At 44.5% G+C, this 22349-nt stretch overlaps 1 protein-coding gene and 1 pseudogene across 4 annotated transcripts in view; both read right to left on the reverse strand.

The window, feature by feature from the left end:
- The window catches only part of LOC126253666 (protein TMEPAI-like), a 185766-nt gene that overhangs the window by 74313 nt on the left and 89104 nt on the right, over positions 1–22349 (reverse strand). The gene's annotated exons all lie outside the window — the stretch shown is intronic.
- Positions 17690–17807, reverse strand: LOC126253876 (5S ribosomal RNA; annotated as a pseudogene).

Raw genomic sequence — 22349 nt, forward strand, 5'->3', positions numbered from 1 at the left:
TAATTCGTTTATGCATTTGAAGGGGAACAAAGCTGCAGCTATCCATACTGAATTATTGGAAAGGTATGGCGGCAATGTCTCAACATATGACACAAATTATGTATTACTGACGTATCCAGTGTGGTCAAATAGATCTCATGATGATGAACGAAATGGCAAGGTGGTGTAGGGGGTTTCATGGCACTGCTGTGGTGTGGTTCTAACATATTGTGCTTGTAGGGGGAGCAAACCGTCACAGGAGCATATTGGCGAAATCTTTTGACGAGTATAGGGAAAGCTGTGAAGACCAAGCGTTGCAGAAAGCTCCACGACCACGCCCCATCTCTGTACAGGACGCCCACACCAGTTTCATTGGTCGAGAAAATTTGTCTCCACTTTCCGTATTCTCCTAACTTCTTCCTCTTTCCTCTGACGACGACACCACTGCGTGGCAGGCTTTTCAAGAATGATGATGTACAGGGTATCCATGAATTATCTTTATAACTTCTGACTTTAATAACTTTAAAACTATATTGGTTATGAACCAATGGTTTTCAGCGTATCATAACATAACTCAGAGTTGTTTTACCTTCCAAATGAGGCAATTTTAACAAAAAACTGAACTCGAAAATGTGATAAAATGTGGATGTCACAGGAGGAAGCTCATTGCGTGGCCTGGTTCATACAGACGATATCCGATATCCAAGTGCAACGAAAGTTTCGAACATGGAATCGAAGGCAACCACCGCCCCGATCGACTATTCGGGCTTGGCATATGTCATTTATGGAATCAGCTAGAGTTCTCCATAAAAAAGGGGGGTGGGTCGCCCATCTGCTTCAGACGTCAACGTGGACAATTTACGGTAGGCGTTTGCAAGAAGTCAGAGAAAATCGGTGCGTGCGGCAGCCAGAGAGTTGCAAATGAGACAATAAACAGTGCAAAATGTCTTGTAGGCCTATAAGAGGTTGCGGCTGTATCACTACAAGGTGCAGTTGCTTCATGCATTGCATCCTACAGACAAACCTCAGCGCGGACAGTTCTCAGTGGATATGTTAGGCGAGAATGACGTAAACAATGAGATTTGTTTGTCCGATGAGGCAGCGTTTCATGTATCCGGCAAACTGAATCGTCATGACGTTCGTATATGGGCATCGCACTATCCTCATGTTACACTTGTAATGGAAGGAGATAGTCCCAAGGTTAATGTTTGGTGCAGACTGATGCACAGTTACATCAATGATCCATTCTTTTTCATCTAGTCTGCCGACAGTGATGATGTTTACCTGGACAATTGGAACACCTGCAACCTGATACATTATTCCAGCAGGAGTGGGCACCACCCCATTGGTCCATAAACATCCGTCGATTTCTGGATGAAAAGTTTCTGAATATGTGGATTGAGCGAGATGGTCCACTTTGATGGCTGCCACGATCCGCTGACCGCACACCACTAGACTACTTCTTGTAGGGTTTTGCAAAGGTCTGGTGAACCAAACCAAGGTTGGAGACCTACAGCACTTGAACGCACGTATTCGCAATGCATTTGAACGTGTCAGCGTGGTGATCTTCAATCGTAGGTGGAAAGAAATGGAATTCCGGCTAGACATTATCGTATCACGAAGCTGCACATATTGGTGTGTATGAATGAGGATACTAAACCTCATGAGTTATCTTATCACATGGTGAAAACCATTCGTTAATATCTAGTATTGTTTTAAAGGTATTAAATTCTGAAGTAGTAGAGCTAATTTATCGACACCTTGTATTTTTCGAGGTGGAACACTGAACAGCTAAAAAGCACGCTTCTAGAATTAAATCTTCTGCCTTTAGGAAACGTGTGTGAATGTGTAGAGGAGAACTACCACCACCTCCAAGTTGTATGGTCACAGCTCGACTGTTTTTCGAAAATATGATGAAAAATTCATGACTGCCTCCTCCCCCGTCTTCTTGCCGTGACAGTGTGGACACAGGGTGTTCACACAGCTAAGGTACTTGCCAGTGTACCAGCCCGGGGGCTAACTGCGAGAGCGTATAGCCTGCTCCTCAGTGCAGTGCGCCCCAGTTCGCGGGCCGAGATAACGGACGTTTACGTAACCGTCTCGCAGACAGAGAAAGTACGCACGATGTCTATTTTTGCGTTTGAACGCGGCTTACGAGGTTCTTGCTCCGCCGTCTGCGAGTTCTCCCCAAGTGCGGCTTAATAAGCGGGCAGCCGTTTATTGCCACCTGCTGCGCACCCTTTGCACGCTCTTAATGGCCGATAAAAGTCAAGGAGAGACAGTTAATGCTCGGGCTTACTATGGGCTCAAAGGTCGGCGGTCATTCGACGGTCATACGTGGCGTATGAGAAGAAAACGCTAAAATACCCCTTAAACGTTATTCGAAGCACAATGTATGGTTTTGGAGTGAGTCCTGCACGGGGTGACGTACTTCGCCAGACGTATGACCAGATGCGCTGTCTGGTACAGCCTCTCGTCACGCCAGTCAGCTGCCATTAGTCGAGTCCACGCGACAGCTCGTCACCATGTCCAAAGGCGGTATTTTTGTGGGTCTTGATTAATGTGAAACAGTGTTTCATCACAAAAATTTACAACTGCCTTCTTTTTTTTAAAAAAATGTGTATTTCTTCACAATTTTGTTAGATATTCTAGTCCATTGTTAATCAACCTGGTCCTACGGCCCACTAGTGGGCATTCTACATTTTTTAGTGGGCGATACGGTGATTAAAAACATTTTCATTAGGTTTTCATAAAATTCTGACAAAAGTATTTGGGAAGTAACTATTTTTATATCCTTAACTTACTGTAACTCTGCTTTAAAAATTTTATAAAGTAAATTTACTTTCCTACTTCACGAATGACCATTACTGTGGAACCGGTACGCGACTAGAAAATTTTATTACTAACAGAGACACAAAAGGTAAAAAACAGGTCCACTACCCCTGCTCTAGTCAGTAGTGCAATGCATGCTCATTTTGTGTTTCTGTGATGTGCGTTGGTTTTGGAGCACATCACACATGATCAACGATAATATACTGCAATGGAAGAGTTTTCGTACCCCAGTAAAATGATATAACGTGTTTGACTTAAAAACTATTTTTTGCAACGCTTCCTTTTCATTGTATCGTCCAAGTATTTGGTGTCCTAATCCCGAATCAGAAACTGAAACCGCGGTCACACGATTCTCTGTGCTGCATGAGTCATATATGGCATATATAAAATCTGCGTTTTTTCAGCTCTTACCTGCAGACAATGGCCGTAGTTAAGCTAATAGTCAATACATAATGACCGCAGTATCCTGAATGAAATTCAACAGTAGAGGAGCATCTTTGATACAGTTGTTGTAATCCAGTTGATGCTAACACGTGTCTTTATTTGAAATGCATAAATGGAACACACAAAAAAATATTAACAGTAAAACCGCTCCTCCTGTAGCTGTAAAATCCTGTGCGTTTATGTGATTATATTGCACAGGTCGACTCCGTAGCTGCAGAACCTTTTTTTTTTTTTTTTTTTTTTTGACCGAGTGATTATCTCCTCTTGGGGCAGTTTGTTAACCCCTGTCACCTGATGTGCGTGTCTCTATTCCCGGTACCAGTTTCAGACATTTCTCGGGCGGAACGATCTGAAATGATGTCCACTCAGCGCCATGAGACTACATTAAAAGCTTCTTGCATATAAAGCAGCTATCTTTGACAACTCATCGAAATTGCGTCAAACTGAAATGCTTGCTGTGGACTGCGCATCAAATGAAGTTAATTTATTTCTACCTGAGTGATGAGATGGGGTATAATATATTCCCGCGAGAGAAATCAAACTGAATTCCGTGGTCACCAGGCCCGTCAAGTTTCTCATAATTTTCTTAAATAAACATTAAATACGTTCTTAAATAGCAGTATCAATGGAATGCCATGGTATGCTGTTAAGTGCGCTAAATTTCTATCCTCAGATAAAAAAAGACACGGGGGAACATAATAACAACCTTAGGTATTATATGGTTTTTGGATGGGATGTAGACAGTGGTGGCATATAAATGGGCTTTGGACCACGTGGCAGCGTGAGTGATGAAGGTGGTTCGCAGCGCGTGGCAGGAGAATTCTTGCGGAATCCTGCTCACCTACAGGCACTACAGCCGTTACCTTAAGCGTCCAGGGAGCACCATCTACGGTCCCTGCGCCTGCGAATCGCTAAGGACAGACGTACGAGACCTGCTTCTTCAGCTCTGTGCTAAATACCACAAGGATGAAAGTTGCAAAATGGCCGTAGTTAAGCTAATAGTCAATACATAATGACCGCAGTATCCTGAATGAAATTCAACAGTAGAGGAGCATCTTTGATACAGTAGTTGTAATCCAGTTGATGCTGTTTGCCGTGACAAGTTTGCCGGTGACTCTATCGACATTACCGGAAGCAATCTACAAATTACTACACAGAACCTTCCATTCCCATACTCTTGCCGCTACAAGACATACAGTGGGAAACTTCCTTGTAGATTAAAACTGTGTGCCGGACCGAGACTCGAACTCGGGACCTTTGCCTTTCGCGGGCAAGTGCTCTACCATCTGAGCTACCCAAGCACGACTCACGACCCGTCCTCACAGCTTCAGTTCTGCCAGTACCTCGTCTCCTACCTTCCAAACTTCACAGAAGCTCTTCTGCGAACCTTGCAGAACTAACATTCCTGGAAGAAAGGATATTGCGGATACATGGCTTAGCCACAACCTGGGGGATGTTTCCAGAATGAGTTCGAGTCTCGGTCTAAGTTCAAATCACCATCCAGCTTTCATGTTTTCGGTCTTTATCCTGAATCTGGTCAATATTACATTGTTACAAGCTTTAATTCTCAGTTGACAACATTCGTTCAGCCATTGTTGTCATGATAATATGCATTTGTTAGTATTTGCTCCATTACTCCGACCAAAGATTCTGATAAAAGAAGCGAATTGCATATGGCAAATGCAAACTGCCTTTGACTTAGTTGGCAAAACGCAACATACCTGCATGAGTTCGGTAATTCTTTGATAACAGTAGGAGCTATTATTCATGCCCCTGACTTATCTATAAATTCTTAATTTGTAAATTGACTACCAAACGTAGAATTTTCCTTTCCGTCTATTAAGCGATGTACACTCCAATACGTAACGTCTTCGATGCATTTCTATTACCGTACATGAACCTCATAGATTTCATTACGTTACACTCTCAGTTTTTGTAATCTTGTTGATGGTGTACTAACAAACGGTTGCTAATTCGATATAAAATGCTAGATTTAGTAAAGAAAGTGTTATTAAGCTCTAGATCTCGCTTCTGTTGCAAAAACGTACAGCTACAACAGACGAATGTAGCAAGATTCCATTGTCCTCAGCATTATTTTTCTCTTTGCAACTATTATGTTTAAGGTTATGTAGTTCATACTTCTGAAAGACACGAGAGAAGAACATCTTTTAGTTATTTACTTTGGGAAGAGAAATACTTGTTTACTTTGAATTATTTGTAATGCTTTTTCATATTTCTCGCGGTCAGTTCTCCTTCAGCTGGTGTTGTTGGTGACAACTAGTTTGTGAGAAAGACTTCAAAAGCAGGCAGCAGCGTCAAAACCATCCAAAACTATCGTCCTTTTTTTCTTCGAACTTAAAAAAAATTATGTATTTATTGGAAATTTGTGGTAAGGTCTTATGGGACCAAATTGCTGAGGTCATCGGTCCCTAAGCTTACACACTACTTAATCTAACTTAAACTAACTTACGCTAAGGACAACACACACCTGTGTCCGAGGGAGGACTCAAACCACCGACGGGAGGAGCTACGTGAAATGTGACAGGACGCCTGAGACCGCGCGGCTACCCCGCGCGGCGACGTCTTTATTGTTAATTCGCTCTACTATTGCCCTTGAGAAATATCCATTGTTGGATAACCCACTGAACTTGTGCCATTTTACATCTGAGTAAGGCTGAACATCCATATGACTCTGTAGTGTAATAAGTTGTTCGTAAAATACAGGAATTGTTTCGGTGTCCCTCAAAATCAGTGTCACACCTGAACAATAAATTGTACGAATACCGTAAGCAAATGCACAGTTCTCTTCTGTTTACTGAAGGAATTACATGAACCTCAACTTCTTGTCATGACCTCCACGAGGAAAAGAGTAGGGTCTTTTGGCATTTACTGAAGGCTATAGGAATATTCCTGAACTTTTGGATACAGAATGTGCTTCATGTTCATATTGCATAAAAAAATCGGCCGCGTATGATATAAAAGTAAAAATTTTTGTGAAAGCTGATGCGACTCGTGATAGTGCAGCGAAGAAAATAAACAACCTTTGATCCGTCTTTCGAAGAGAAAGTATCAACACATCTGAAAACGCACGACAAACTGGGTCTCTCCTCTATCTGTCACCGAGTTTCGCTTTATCTCACGAAGGCTCTGCGAAACACCAGAACTGAGAGTGATAGTGGGAAAACCGAATGTACCTTCTTTTCAGATAATTTTACAGAGTTGTGACTTTGAGATACTGCGCAGTTAAACTGAAGGTGAATAGGCGACTTATAATTATGAAGGAACGCATTATAATACTGCAAAAGAAACGGCAGAGTATGACAATAGCGGAGAGAAATGGTGTTCTAAAAATATTCTAAAACATCAGCCGGTGTTATCGAGCGTCGAACCTCCTCTACCAGCTGTGCGTCTGGAAGCGCGGGAGATTTGGTGAGAGATGAGCGGAGAGCAGTGGCCACTGCGACGGCCTTCAGCGGTGACGTCATCGGTGCAGCCCACCGAGCGACAAATTAAAACTCGCGGTCAGCATCAACAAGTGGTTACCGGCGGCGGTGGCGGCAGCAGCGGCTCGGCCAACGACTCCTGAACCGCCTCTGCGCCCCCTGCGCGGGCAGTTCGCTCTGACGCTACATCTCGCAACGCTTCGAAATGCTGGGTAGGCCTACTTCGTATGCTGATGATTAACCCCTTATAGAATACACGATATGAACTTTGCCATCGTATAAAGATCAGTGTAGTAACAGGGACGCTACGTATAATGAGCAGATTCTTACGGTAGTGTACTGTAGCAAGAGAATGGAATACCTTCGTTTCGCAACTTATGCCACGATAAAATTGATGAATAGCGGCTTACGAAACAATTGCACAAAAAAAAAAGACACACCGCGAAGGAATTTGTCGAATGGGTCGCAAATCGGTAGATGTGATGTACAGGCAGAGACAAATAAATGATTACGCTGTCATAAAAATTGTATGATTTGTTCAAGAGAAAGAGCTTCATAAACTAAGCAAGTCAGAAACGCATTGGTCCACGTCTGCCAAGCAGTTATTCGGCGTGGCACTGATCGATACAGTTGTTGGATGTCCTTCTGAGGTATGTAATGTCAAATTCTGTCCAACTGGCGCGTTATGTCGTCAAAATCCTGAGCTGGTTGGAGGGCCCTGCCCATAATGCCGCAAGCGTAATCAACTGGGGAGATATGCGGCAGCTTGCTGACCAATGTATGGTTTGGCAAGCACGAAGACAAGCAGTAGAAACTCTCGCCGTGTACAGGCCGGCATTTAAGCCCAGGATGGCTTCTCTTGAAGGGCAACAAAACGGGGCATAGAATATCATAGACGTTCCGCTGTGTTGTAAGGGTGCCGCAGATGACAACCAAAGGGGCAGTGCTTTGAAATAAATACCACCCTAGACCATCACTCCTGTTTATAGGGCCGTATGGCAGGTAGCAGACCGGTTGGTATCACTATTCGGGTCGTCTCCAGATACGGCTTCGGCCTCAAATCTCACTGACTGGAGTACAACTGTCTTCAGTGATGAGTCCCGCTTCGGACTGAGCCCTGATGACCACAGAAGAGGTGTCTTGAGACGCTCCGGACAGCGGTTGGATATCATGCCGAGCCTCGCCCGCCATACAGCCCGACATGCAGGAGTGATGGTCTGCGGTACCATTTCATTTCATAGCAGGACGTCACCCTTACAGCACATGGGTACGTCGACGATATTCTACGCCCAGTTTTGTTGCCCTTCATGTCAAGCCATACTGGGCTTACATTTCAGCAAAATAACAGCCGCTCGCACACTGCGAGGGTTTCTACTGCTCGTCTTCGTGGTCGCCAAACCCTACCTTCGCCAGCAAGGTCGCCGGATCTCTCCCCAGTTGAGAATGTTTAGAGCATTAAGGGCAGAACGAGCTCGCGGTTTTGACGCTCTAACGCGCCAATTGGCCAGAATTTGGCAGGATATCCCACAGGATGACAACTATCAGTTAATGTCAAGCCAAATAACTGCTTGCAAGAGGACCAGAGGGGGATCAACGCATTACTAACTTGCTCAGTTTGTGAAGCTGTTTCTCTTGAACAAATCACCAAATTTTTTCTGATATTGTAATCATTTGCTTGCTTGTACATGTACATCACATCTACCAATTTCCGTCCCATTGTAATAATTCATTCGTGGTGCATATTTTTTTGTCCCTCCTTCTTCCGTAAAGCGAATCTCTCCGTAATCAATATCCGTATGTGGAGATGAACAGTGAAAAAATTTTCTGGCACTACACCATTGTCGTGGGGATACATTTGCAGTGCACTGGGGAATACCAATCGAGAAAATGTTGCCATGCTTGAAAAATAGAGTAAAATACTGTTTCAAGAAACCGATTAAAGATGAATAGCTCGTTCCATTACCCCTTGAGCAAAATTCGTGACTTATTATCTTTATGGTATGATAGGTCAAACCCCGCAAGGTAAAGCAATAAGTAAGTTCTGAAATATTGTTGCCTTGACTACAAGCAATAAAATAAAGCTTCTTGGGGGATAAAAAAGGTTGTACAAGGCTAGAGTTTTAAATTTTTTCTAAGGAACTGAAAATAAAACTTCATTGAAACAGATTATTGGTTGTGAAGATGGAACGGTCACACTGAAATAATACTAGCCAATGGACTGTAAGTCAGAGATTGGAGATGTTAAGTAGTGACAGAAGGGCGTCGGACGAACTTTCTAACGTTGGCCGATACTTTTGGGAAGACCTGGCGACAAGACTAACACCTCACAAATATTAAATGTTTTACATCCACAAAAAATTCCGAAATTCCCATCAAAGATTGGGGATTCCATACGACGTGATAAAAGTGTCAGTGTCAAGTAAATAGAAGAGCAACCATTTAGCGTATGCTGGAACGAATACAGGAGGAAAACAAGTTTATAAGTTGCCTTGTGTGTAAAGAAGTGACATGTGCGTCTTTGTGTGGTGTAGAAGTTAGCTACGAGTGCTTGTACACTGAGGTAGTGTTGTGCGCGTGTTGTGGGTGAAGGAAACAATGCCGAGAAACAGGCGACTCCTCCCGCATAGCATGAGGACTGCCGAACATCGATAGCGATCTCGGCTGCGGAGGCGTGTCGACCAGTACCTGATATCTCATAAACATGAATTCATCGGTTTGCCCCAGTACTGCTCAGGGGGTGCAGGGACAAACGTTCAGTACTACACAACATGTACCAGCATTTACTAAATCGATTCTGAGATCAGACCCAGGGAACCTTGTAATCTAGACAGACCGTTGTGTAATCCACATTATTAAACGCAGTACTAAAAGGAGTGTGGTCAACAAAGCACTTTTCCGTCCATTCATCTCGGCCCTGCCAATAAAAAAAAAAAAAGTTCAAATGTGTGTGAAATGTTATGGGACTTAACTGCTAAGGTCATCACTCCCTAAGCTTACACACACACTACTTAACTTAAATTATCCTAAGGACAAACACACACACCCATGCCCGAGGGAGGACTCGAACCTCCGCCGGCACCAGCCGCACAGTTCATGACTGCAGCCCCCTAGACTGCTCGGCTAATCCCGCGCGGCCTTGCCAATCGGAGGCCGTTACTTCTTCAGTTGCCTCCTCAACTGTTGTCAATAGAATAAGTGTACATTACTCCAGTTCTTCCCCGAAGAAAAACTTTTGGCCGGGGCAAGAATCGAACAGATCTCCTCCATGTGGTAATCAGGTACGCTGACTGCACTGCTATAAATTCAAGAAATTTTATTCCATCAAGAAGAGATACCCTCTCAAACCGTATAAAAGCTAGGTTCTGCCATTACCAGTTCTTCTAGTAGAGTAACACAACAGTTATACTTTAAAAAAAGATGAGAATGCAGTAGAAGAATAAAAATTGTGGTAAGTGTGCGCGAAACAGAGAAATGGTTCAAATGGCTCTGAGCACTATGGGACTTAACATCTGTGGTCACCAGTCCCCTAGAACTTAGAACTACTTAAACCTAACTAACCTAAGGGCATCACACACATCCATGCCCGAGGCAGGATTCGAACCTGCGACCGTAGTGGTCACGCGGTTCCAGACTGAAGCGCCTACAACCGCACGGCCACACCGGCCGGCGAGAAACAGAGACCTCCATTCCTTACTGCCTAGTAGTGTTTTATTGTATGCGCCTTAGATGGAAACCATTACATGTAAACCACCATGCGAAAGAAGGATAGCTACTTAATCGCGTAAAAATGTCAGGGCATACGGAACGGAAGGCTCATTTTTTGCAATTTGTTGTAATCTTTCTTTCCCCGTTCGTATAATAACCGAGGTTATGTTGTTTCGCTAACAAATCCAAGGGTTATGAGACTGCTATAAACATAAAGAACTAGCATTCGACCATAACGCTATGCAGCAATCACATGATCCAGCACACATGTTCCAGCAATCTCTTCACTCCCTGTTATATGCCTCGTTTAGACGGACTTCGTTATTTTTCAATTGTGTGCATTTTTGTAAGTCGATTCTAGAAATCCGGCCGGAGTGGCCGAGCGGTTCTAGGCGCTACAGTCTGGAACCTCGCGACCGCTACGGTCGCAGGTTCGAATCCTGCCTCGGGCGTGGATGTGTGTGATGTCCTTAGGTTAGTTAGGTTTAATTAGTTCTAAGTTCTAGGGGACTGATGACCTCAGCAGTTAAGTCCCATAGTGCTCAGAGCCATTTGAACCATTTGATTCTAGAAATGTAAGCGACGTATCGGATAACGGGGCGTTTACATCAAACACTCGACAAGGCTCTGAACCGAACCGGCCACTTCCACTGAACGACGGTAAGCAGAATGCCAGCATGATTTCTGACACATAGTGAGCAGACACTTTCAAATTAACTGCATTTGCAAGGCAACTGATAAAGTCGTAATGCTACCTAAGCATTCTGTAGTGCCTTGTCAGTTGCCTGTGAGGTGCATACGGTCGGTGGCCGGACCAATGAGAACATCGAGTGCAAGGGCGGAGGAGGAAAGACAACTAGGAGCGGAGGCCGGCATTTCCATGAGCGGTCCTTCATTTGCGTCTTGTTTTACATGGCGAGGCCTTGAGTTATTTCTTGTGCTGCATCTTGCGGCGCCGTATGCTGCTGCTACGTTCGCTGTAGCAACAGCATCGCCGGAGCCCCGACGACGAGAGCCGAAGTTAGCCGAAGGTGCAACCTACATTTCGCAGCCTCCAGCCTTTTCCAGGTCGCGAGCGCTTGGCACTCGATCCTTCGTGGGTGCTGAGACAGTCTCTGTTCAGATTGTTTTCTGGACTGTCAATGACTACTTTCTGAGAAGCGACGCTGTCACCGATCTGCTAGAGGTTATAGAATGCTTTCTGCTGTCGACACACCCTAACTCTGTCAGTGCTGTAATGTTTATTTCATGCCAAGGCTGATACCGGGAACGAACATAAGGCCTTACAGAGACACAAAACTCCGTTGTATTCCACACTTTCTTAGAAAATAGTTTGTTGTTAGCACACATATTACTGGCGGACGTCCTAAAAGCAGAAAACTATTCGTCGATATAAAACGATGCGTATATTACTACGAAAAAACAGCATTTGAGGAAAAGTCTCATGACATATACTGTTGTCCAACAGTGTATCGCATGACGTGATGTAGAAAGGTAATTGATATATCTATGACGTCAAAAATCACTGGTTTAGTTTTGCCAATTCTTCCTCTCTTTTCATCCTTCATCCTTTCCACTTTACACTCTTCCACTCACCCTATCTCCCAAAAGAAACCCCCCCTCTCTCTCTCTCTCTCTCTCTCTCTCTCTCTCTCTCTCTCCACTTACACTCACCTGTTCGTCACATATGCTCATACGTAATTTGCTATCATCAGTACGAACAGATGCCACTTGCGACTCCTGCAATGTGTTTCTGAGCTGAGTCACGAAATAGCTACTACATGAGCAATTTTTCTCAGTTCATGTCACAACTTGTCTGGTGACCTGACAAGAGGAATATAAAATCTCACATTCACATGGACCAAATCTCCCTATTCAGAACGGCTTTACAAAGTTTCTTTCTTCGACACAATAAAAGTTCGCACCCTCCCCCACCCTCGGAAAGCACACACACACACACACACACACACACACACACACACACACACACAGATAGAGAGAGAGAGAGAGAGAGAGAGAGAGAATTACGGCTTTAAAAATTCTTAATGTTCACGATGCTACCGAGCTTTTACACTCGTGGACAGTATAGTATACACTGTAGAAAACTCGATTTATTTGTAGTTGGTTTATTTTTTTATTAGTCACAGAGACAGACGTATAGGAGGAATAGTGACTGCAAAAGACCAAGTTACAGTAAAAATTGGCAAAACAAATTTAGTGAACAATAAAGCGCTATTTTAACTTAATACTTTTAAAAAAGACTCACTCATGAGACATTACTAGCTACGGCGTTTATTCCTACACACAAACAGCGTAGCTGCTTGTTACAAAGCTTAATTATCCAAAAGTCTGGTGTTCCATTGCTTCTCAGTGTTTTCTCTGCCATTTCTCTCTCTCTCTCTCTCTCTCTCTCTCTCTCTCTCTCTCTTCCATCTTTTCTCTCATGTCAATTTCTGCTAGGCATCATAGTTTAATTGTACTCCCTGTAATGTGTATTTATAGTTGTAGTTTTCATGGACGAATGTAAGCTCTGTGTTTCCCTGCACTCTCCTAATTTCTAAAAGCTGTACTCTGTATTAGATATACCTTACAAGATACTTATTACTTATTGTAATATATGTAATGTAAAATACGTAGAATGCCTGGTTAGGTGTAAGAGAAGACATGTTGGTCCTAATCTTGTCAGGTTAAATAGATTAATAAAATAATATGTTCATCTGTAACAATATTTTGTGTGTATAACAAATGTCAGAGGTTCTGATCGCATATTTGACAGTACGCCTCCGCCATCGTATTTCCACCCCGTCCTCTCCTTCTCCCCTTCCCCTGTCCTCACTTCATATATGGCTCCACAAGGCCAACGTTAAAAAGAATACTAGGTTGTACCAGTTCTAATAGATCCAAGTCTGACAAAGTACTGTGCTGTTAATACTGCTAGCTCTATGTGCAGAAGTATCAGTTATTACTGCTTAATGTAACAATATGTTGGCGGTAGAGGAAAAAAAGTCCTGATTCTTCCTGTTCGTAAGCGGAAGAGGGCAGCAGGAAATAAGCCACCGACACAGGAATGGAGAGGAAAACGGGTGGTAGGAACCTAGTAAGGTTACGGTCAACAAGCCCGAGAGTTTAGATATTCCCCAAAATCAGTTAGAGATAAGGTCGGACATGAAATCAGTAAGTAGCTCTACAATATGTCGAAAATGTTTCGACTCTCCCAAATTATTTGGCGCAGTTAGAGAGTTCATCAGCGATCTTACTCTCAGATACTCCCATTTAAAATTTAGTCAGGTAAACAAAAATGTAACAGGTGACACTGTGTTAACCAGTCTAGTGAGATTCTTTCGATAGCATTTATACAAATGAGAAGTTATCAGTAATGTTACTATTAGTACCCTTGTATTCTGTTACATTCTGAAAGTGATACTCAGACCACAGCGTTCCACAAGTTATTGGGGACTACGCTGAACTCAATATGTTGCAGTTTAGATTTTAAGCCCATCATCTTCGTATTGTTCGTACTCAATCACAAGTGATCTCAAATTACGCGTGCGTATCAACTTCGTTTCACACCGTACGAAAAGGAAGAAAAGTTCTCTGTTAAGAGCACTGTTATGGGTATCTAATACAGGTTTACCCTTCAGACGTTAATTTTATTTTGTTTCATGCGGTCATGGTAACGCATTTGTCAGTTGATTTAATTTCCAGTATTAATTTCATTGTCCTTCTCAGTGAGCAAATGTTGTTTGACGTGAGGTAAGAAGTGTCTGAGATACGGTCAAAACTCGAAAATGAACGTTATGACAAGAACAGTTCAGGCAACGCGTGACAGAAGCTTGAGTGTCCAGGCAATCACGTCAGCGACTTTACAGTCAGCTACATCAGCGAGAAGCCAGTCAATCAGGTCAGCTATAAAGGGATTACGCAAGTTTGCCGGCCATCATGTCAGCATATGGGTTTCTGTATGTGTGACAGCAGAGTATACACATCTGGAAGCCAAGATGTAGACCTGAAGACTACAGAGTGGGAACAACATGCAGTACCGCCTGCCGTAGTGGAGGTAGTATGTACATTCTGCCAAAAGATCCGAATTGTTATGGTGTCAAATATATCTCACGTAAGAAAAGTGAGCGGAAGGAAGCCCGTTCGGATTGGCAGTTTTGGTTGTAAAGGGCAACGTACCACAGAAAGTCGTCATAATAAAGAATAGTGACTGCTGGAGAAAACCGGAATAAAAAGGTCCTCTCGGGGAAGGGAGAGAAGCAGCACAGTCCCCGTTGAACTGCGATGTAGGACAGAATTTGTTGTAGCGGTGTTGAAAGAAATGTATCTGCATATTTCGGAAGTAACCCAGATCATGCTGGTCGGAAATAGATTTGGACCCTGCACAGTTTTACTGACGGTTCAGTGTCAATCACTAGACCACCTCCTCGATGAACTAAAATAGGTGTGTAGTGTCCTAAACATAATCTGAATCGTAGAAAAGAGTACGTTAGTCGAAACAGCTACAGATAAGGTAACATTCTGAGGAATCTTTCCAAGCAGAAGGATCCTTGAAATCAAAGAAACAATAGCACTACAAACTAAGTGACGAAACAAATCACATGACTGAAATAATTATATCAGAAGTTCATACCAGTAGTCTGCTTTAGACACACTAAACGTTGTGAGTGTGCATTCCTAACAAAATTAAGCGTTCTCATTATCACAGCTATATTAAAAGAATAATTCACCTATATAATTTTATTGATACGTTTCGTATCTACGGGTAGTAGCAAATGAATATGGAAATAGGACACATGCGGAAATTCTTAGTTTACGTGCAATGAGAACAACGGGTCCTGGATCTAATTTAGGGTTGGGAGGTGGAGAGGTGAGGGGCAAATCATGTTGATTACGCCACGAATGACGAAGTAGTTTTGAGATTTCGTGACTAAAGTCTCTGGGAGCACTTGCAGCTAGCAAATATCCATGACGTGTTTTAGTTTTCTTCAAACTGATATTGAATTCATACGTCTGTCTCGCGGGGTAGGATATGAGTTCTATCTAAAAAGATTTTTTTTTTTTTTTTTTTTTTTTGTTGGAGAAGGGGGAGGGTGGCAAGGCAGCTGTTGCCCACTACCTTCGCTGGGTACACGCTTTTACAGTGAGAACGATAGTCTGCTTCTGTCGAAAATGTCCTGAATTCTAGCGTTAACGGAACGTGTCACTGGATTCCACAAAGATGTAAGATTCCACCTTTAGAGACTGAGAAGATGATGAGCGTTCCTCGATTAACGATGTGTGTCCACGTATAGGCTGTACGGCAACAAGAGACTGAGACAGGTCTCACAACTAACCCATACCACCTAAGAACACATATCTGAAGCAACCACCAGTCGCACTCTCAACAATAATATTGTAAATAATACGGGTGGTGTTTCTCAGTGCTCCACAGTACATTTCCTCTGACCGATCTTGCTACTTTTCGTGTAATGACGCAGTGACTCCAAATGAACACACTATAGTCCTTGATCTTCTCTGAGTGAATTACCGAGCGACATGATGAAGCGGTTAGCTCACTGGACTCGCATTAGGAAGGGTGGAGGATTCAAATACCCGTCCAACCATCCAGATCTACGTTTTCCGTGATCTGCCTAAATCGCTGAAATCAAATGCCGGAATGCTTCCATTTGCAAAGGACACAGCCCATTTTCTTCTCCATCATTCCGCGTTCAGAGCTTGTTCTTTATCTTCTCGACGACGACGGGAGAAAACTATAATCTTATATCGTTGTTTAGTTTCAATGTTCTAGACTAGTACCACAACTGCCCTACCTGCACATATTGTCTATTCTTTATATTCATTCTTAACTGCCGTTTTATTACCGCTTTTGGTCAAGGAAGTTGGGAGCCTCCACATGGACAGTATTTTAAATTTACATACTGACTTTCAGCCGGTAGCCACAAGCTCATACAGTATCTGATCAAAAGTATGTAGAGTCTATTAGGGGACATCAATATCAGGTGTGTCTTTCGTTCGTCTCGATGATCGCGTGAACTCTGCTGCCGTCACTTACCATGAGCTATCCGAATGTCTGTGGAAGAGTGGCAGCCCACTGTTTCTCCAGAGCCGCAACCAGAGAAGGTAGTGATTAACGCTGGAGTCTGCACATGAATAAACGTTCTAGCTCGTCCCAAATGTGTTCCATTGGGTTCCGGTCGGAACTCCGAGCAGGCCAGTCCACTCCAGGAATGTCATTGTCACAAAACAGCGCCCCTCATATGCTGCTTTATGAGAGGTGCGTAGTCATGCTGATATAAACTACTATATGCATTACATAATGCTGTGAAATGTGTTTATATCCTTCCTTAAGAGCAACCACGACGAAAATCCCCTCAGTATAATACCACCTCGTTCGTACTTGTGTTGGCACTGCACAAGGTGGCAGGTAAAGTTTACAGGAGTGTTTATATCCTTCCTTAAGCGCAACCACGCCAAAAATTCTCACCAGTATAATACCAACTCCTCCGTACTTCAGTGTTGGCACTGCAAAAGATGGTAGGTGAAGTTTACAGGAATTCGCCTAGCCCAAACCCTTTTATCAGACTGTGAAAGAGTACAGCGGATTCATCACTCCAAATCATTCGTGTCCAGTCATCTATTGTCCAGTGGTGTCTCTCTTTACACCACCTCATGCGTCACTTAGCACTGACTAGATGATTGTGTGGCTTATGAGCTGCTAGACCATTCTTTTGAACTCCTTACGCACAGTGATTGTGCTAACGGGCTACTGGTAGCACTTTGGAACTCATGAGTGGTTGCGTCCGGTGATTCCATGCGATCGTTTACAACCATCCTGCGCAACGTTTGAAGTGCCCTGTCCGTCATTACAGGTGATCTGCACGGTCTTGGTTGAGATGTGGTTGTTCTTTCACGTTTCCACTTCACTCTAACATCGCCAACAGTCGACTTCAGCAGCTTTAGAAAGGTTAAAATGTCCGCAACTCTGGTAACATCCAATGACTGGTCTACGTTCAAAGTAACTGAGCTCTCCTGACCGAAACATTCTGTAAAAAAAAAATCAGTCCCCTAGAACTTAAAGAAAAAGCACTCCGTCTTCAGGCCACGAGTGACCTACCGGGACCATCCGACCGCCGTGTCATCCTCGGTGGAGGATGCAGATAGGACGGGCGTGGGGTCAGCATACCGCTCTCCCGGTCGTAAGATGGTATTCTTGACCGAAGCCGCTACTATTCGGTCGAGTAGCTCCTCAATTGGCATCACGAGGCTGACTGCACCCCGAAAAATGGCAACAGCGCATGGCGGCGTGTATGGTCACCCATCCAAGTGCCGACCACGCCCGACAGCACTTAACTTCGGTGACCTCATGGGAACCGGTGTATCCACTGCGGCAAGGCCGTTGCCCCCTAGAACTTAGAACTACTTATACCTAACTAACCTAAGGACATCACACACATCCATGCCCGAGGCAGGATTCGAATCTGCGACCGTAGCGGTCGCGAGGTTCCAGACTTGCGCCTAGAACCGCTCATCCACCCCGGCCGGCCAAACATTCTGCAGCTACTGCTTCTGTACACACAACACAATACATCCCGCCTCCTTTTGTACTGGTGGGTCGGCCTTTCGTGACATCTAGAGGTCATTTCTGCATTAACAGGAGTATCCGGACACTTACGATCAGGTAGTGTAATCCTTGCCAGAAGGAGCTACACAGCGAGATGCGAAATTTCACGGCCTCTCACGGTGTCGTACCGCACTGCGACCCGGCACGTGTGCATTCCGAGGGTACGGCGGAGAAAACTGGCGTGCGAGAGGACGAGCTTCCGAGGCGGCGTAGTCGGCGGCGAGGGAGGAGGCGAGGCACGCAGCGCGTCGATTCCGGGTACACATGCCGGCGTACCAAAGATAGCGGCAGACGCCGCGGCCACACCGAGACCAGCCGGCTGCCGACACGCGCGCGGTCAGCCACAGCTCGCCCTGCGCGCTACACAACTCAGCGGCGTACGAACTCATCTCACAAGGTATGTGGAGATATGAGGGCACGGATAGCCGACCGCTCACGATAAGCGGGACATCCGGATTCGAGTCTGGGTCCGGCACAAATTCTCATGAGCCCCTGATCGGCAGAAAACTATACCTAACACAGCTGATGTCAAAGAACTCGCAATCGGCGAATTAATTTCGTAACAATTGCGTTATTCACAAATAGATGACGCACATTACACTCCTGTCTTCCGTCAGCTTACGACTGTGGCGACATGGAGGACATCCGGCCACAGAATTACACTACTGGCCATTAAAATTGCAGCCGGCCGAAGTGGCCGTGCGGTTCTACGCGCTACAGTCTGGAGCCGCGTGACCGCTACGGTCGCAGGTTCGAATCCTGCCACGGGTATGGATGTGTGTGATGTCCTTAGGTTAGTTAGGTTTAAGTAGTTCTAAGTTCTAGGGGACTGATGACCACAGCAGTTAAGTCCCATAGTGCTCAAAGCCATTTTAACCATTAAAATTGCTACTCCACGAAGATGTGCTACAGACGCGAAATTTAACCGACAGGAAGAAGATGCTGTAATATGCAAATTATTAGCTTTTCAGAGTATTCACACAAGGCTGGCGCCGGTGGCGACACCTACAACGTGCTGACATGAGGAAAGTTTCCAACCGATTTCTCATACACAAACAGCACTTGACCGGCGTTGCCTGGTGAAACGTTGTTGTGATGCCTCGATTAAGGAGGAGAAATGCGTACCATCACGTTTCCGACTTTGATACAGGTCGGATTGTAGCCTATCGCGATTGCGGTTTATCGTATCGCGACATTGCTGCTCGCGTTGGTCGAGATACAATTAGCAGAATATGGAATCAGTGGGTTCAAGAGGGTAATACGGAACGCCGTACTGGATCCCAAAGGCGTCGTATCACTAGCAGTCGAGATGACAAGCATATTATCCGCATGGCTGTAACGGATCGTGCAGCCACGTCTCGATCGCTGAGTCAACAGACGGAGATGTTTGCAAGACAGCAACCATCTGCACCAACAGTTCGACGACGTTTGCAGCAGCATGGACTATCAGCTTGGAGACCATGGCTGCGGTTACCCTTGACGCTGCATCACACGCAGGAGACCTTGCGATGGTGTACTCAACGACGAACCTGGGTGCACGAATGGCAAAACATCATTTTTTCGGATGAATCCAGGTTCTGTTTACAGCATCATGATGGTCGCATCAGTGTTTGGTAACATCGCGGTGAACGCACATGAAGCGTGTATACGTCATCGCCATACTGTTGTATCACCCGGCGTGATGGTATGGGGTGCCATTGGTTACACGTCTCGGTCACCTCATGTTCGCATTGACGACACTTTGGACGTTACATTTCAGATGTGTTACGACCCGTGGCTCTACCCTTCATTCGATCCCTGCGAAACTCTACATTTCAGCATGTTGCAGGTCCTGTACGAGCCTTTCTGGATTCAGAAAATGTTCGACTGCTGCCATGGCCAGTACATTCGCCAGATCTCTCACCACTGGAAAACGTCTCGTCAATGGTGGCCGAGCAACTGGCTCGTCACAATACGCCAGTCACTACTCTTGATGAACTGTGGTATCGTGTTGAAGCTGCATGGGCAGCTGTACCTGTACACGGCATCCAAGTTCTGTTTGACTCAATGCCCAGGCGTATCAAGGACGTTATTACCGCCAGAGGTGGTTGTTCTGGGTACTGATTTCTCAGGATCTATGCACCCAAATTGCGTGAAAATGTAATCACATGTCAGTTCTAGTATAATATATTTGTCCAACGAATACCCGTTTATCATCTGCATTTCTTCTTGGTGCAGCAATTTTAATGGCCAGTAGTGTAAATAGAAATAAATTTGCAACGTCGTGAAAACAGCTGATCCTGTATGTCGGGGTCAACAACAGGAAAGAGACTGCTCGACCAGATCTGATGTCATACTAACCTGACACAAAATCAGTCTTCAAAAGAAGATTTTTTTTTTCTGGGAAGTCCATGGCACGCGACGTACGAGCCGCGTGGCTACGCACGTACACACACTTAACATGCATTCACGCACCGCTTCCCCACGAACATGCCACCGCGCCACAGATAACGTGCCCACGCGCCGGACAACATCGCCGGGTACATCAGCTCGTGCAGGTCGTAGCCGCGCTGCGTCGCAACAGACATCATACGCACGTACTACACACATGCCGACTCAGCCCGCTTGCTGGTAGACAAGCACGCGTAGTAGAGATAGCACCGACTGGGAGTGAAAGCCGAAACTACGCCGTCTGTTCTCTTATGCCGCCGCATAAATTTGGCCGTTGCGTTCCACCTGCCAACGACCCACCGTATCTTTGGTTTACTCGCGCTATGCAACGAATTCTGTAATCGCGACAGTTGTTGATATCTTGAGTTTAAAAACTTTTCCATCACTTGCGATGCAAGAGACTATGCCGTAAGTAGGATATGACCGTCTGGAGCGTGCGTTTCTGGCACCGTTTCCACGGAGGCGCAGTTTAGTGACATACGAAAAAGACGAGTAAGAGGAAACGAAAATAGGAAGGGGGAGAGAGAAGTAGGAAGAGAAAGGAAAAGAAGAAGAAGGGGGGGAGCAAGGGGATGTACTGAAGGGCACTAAAACAGAAAGAGGGTTGAGTGTATGAAATTTAATCTTTGAAAGATTCGTAGGGTACTGGATTGAAAAACAGTTCACTATGGCCTGCTCGTCTCCGATTCAGAGACGGTTGTTAACTTTTTTTCCCGCTCCTATATGGAGCCACTCAATGGCAAGTGAGCCAACGCAATCAAAGTGTAAAGAATATATTTTGTGTTTCTTCTTTTGTTTGTTGGAGCTTTACATTGATCGCCAGAGAAACAGTGAGAAATGAATCGTTTCACTGTTGCAAGCAGTGTGACGTTTTACTGTGTGATCTTCCACGTCTTGAATAGTATCACAAAAACGAACATAGAAATGTATACCTACTACTTCATTGCTAAGTTATGGTTATCTCAATAAACGAATAAACAGACCAAGCAGTGTTGAAGATTAAACAAAAAGTGTTGTGAGTCTGAAAGAGGTGGGGGAGGGGGCGCGGAGGGGAAGAGGTGTTAGATGTAAAGTCGATGTTTGCTCTGGATGCCAATTAACAAGTTTATATCCGTAACCGTACAAGAACTGTTTGATTTATACAGCACTTGCGCGCCGAAAGGAAAGGTCCCAGGTTCGAGTCACGATCCAAAACAAAGTTTTAATCTGCCAAGAAGTTTCATATCAACGCACACTCTGCTGCGGAGTGAAAATATATTATGTATTTATAGTTTCCGCGGGATCCTCCCTGAACATACAAAGCTCACCTTCGGAAAGCTGCATAATTTAGGAATAAAGATAAGATTTATTTCGAAATATAGTTGTCTAATATTACATATTGCTAAAGCTGAAGGTTAGTTTGAATACCACAGTGCTTTGGTAGACATGGTTCTCTTAGTGTGGTGGTATGTCCTTGCCTCCGTCCGCCCTTTCAACGGACTAACCCAGCCTGTTATAGGGGGATCCTATGGTTTTAGGTGCATTACGAACCAGGGTACAGTTCGGAATTTTTTACACAAAAGAACCATTACCAGAGGCGAAAGAAGTGATAGGTGACAGAAAAATCAGTGGACCAACTGAGGACTGAACCGGCTAACGAAGTATTATTGGTAGTAATTAGATATGGGTCTGAAAATTACCTCTAAATAGTACGAAGCTGATAATCCTATTAAATATTATTATATTGAAAGCGTTCGCAGGTCATGTCAGACGTCATGTATACGATTATGATACTTCGGACTGTATTAAGCTGCTTTTGGCATAGTAGAAAGTGTTGATCTGTGAGGTGTGGGTACTCATACGTTTGTAAAAATATGGAATCGCGCGACCGCTAAGATCGCAGGTTCGAATCC

Source organism: Schistocerca nitens, chromosome 4 (assembly GCF_023898315.1).
Source record: "Schistocerca nitens isolate TAMUIC-IGC-003100 chromosome 4, iqSchNite1.1, whole genome shotgun sequence".
NCBI classification, from domain to species: domain Eukaryota; kingdom Metazoa; phylum Arthropoda; class Insecta; order Orthoptera; family Acrididae; genus Schistocerca; species Schistocerca nitens.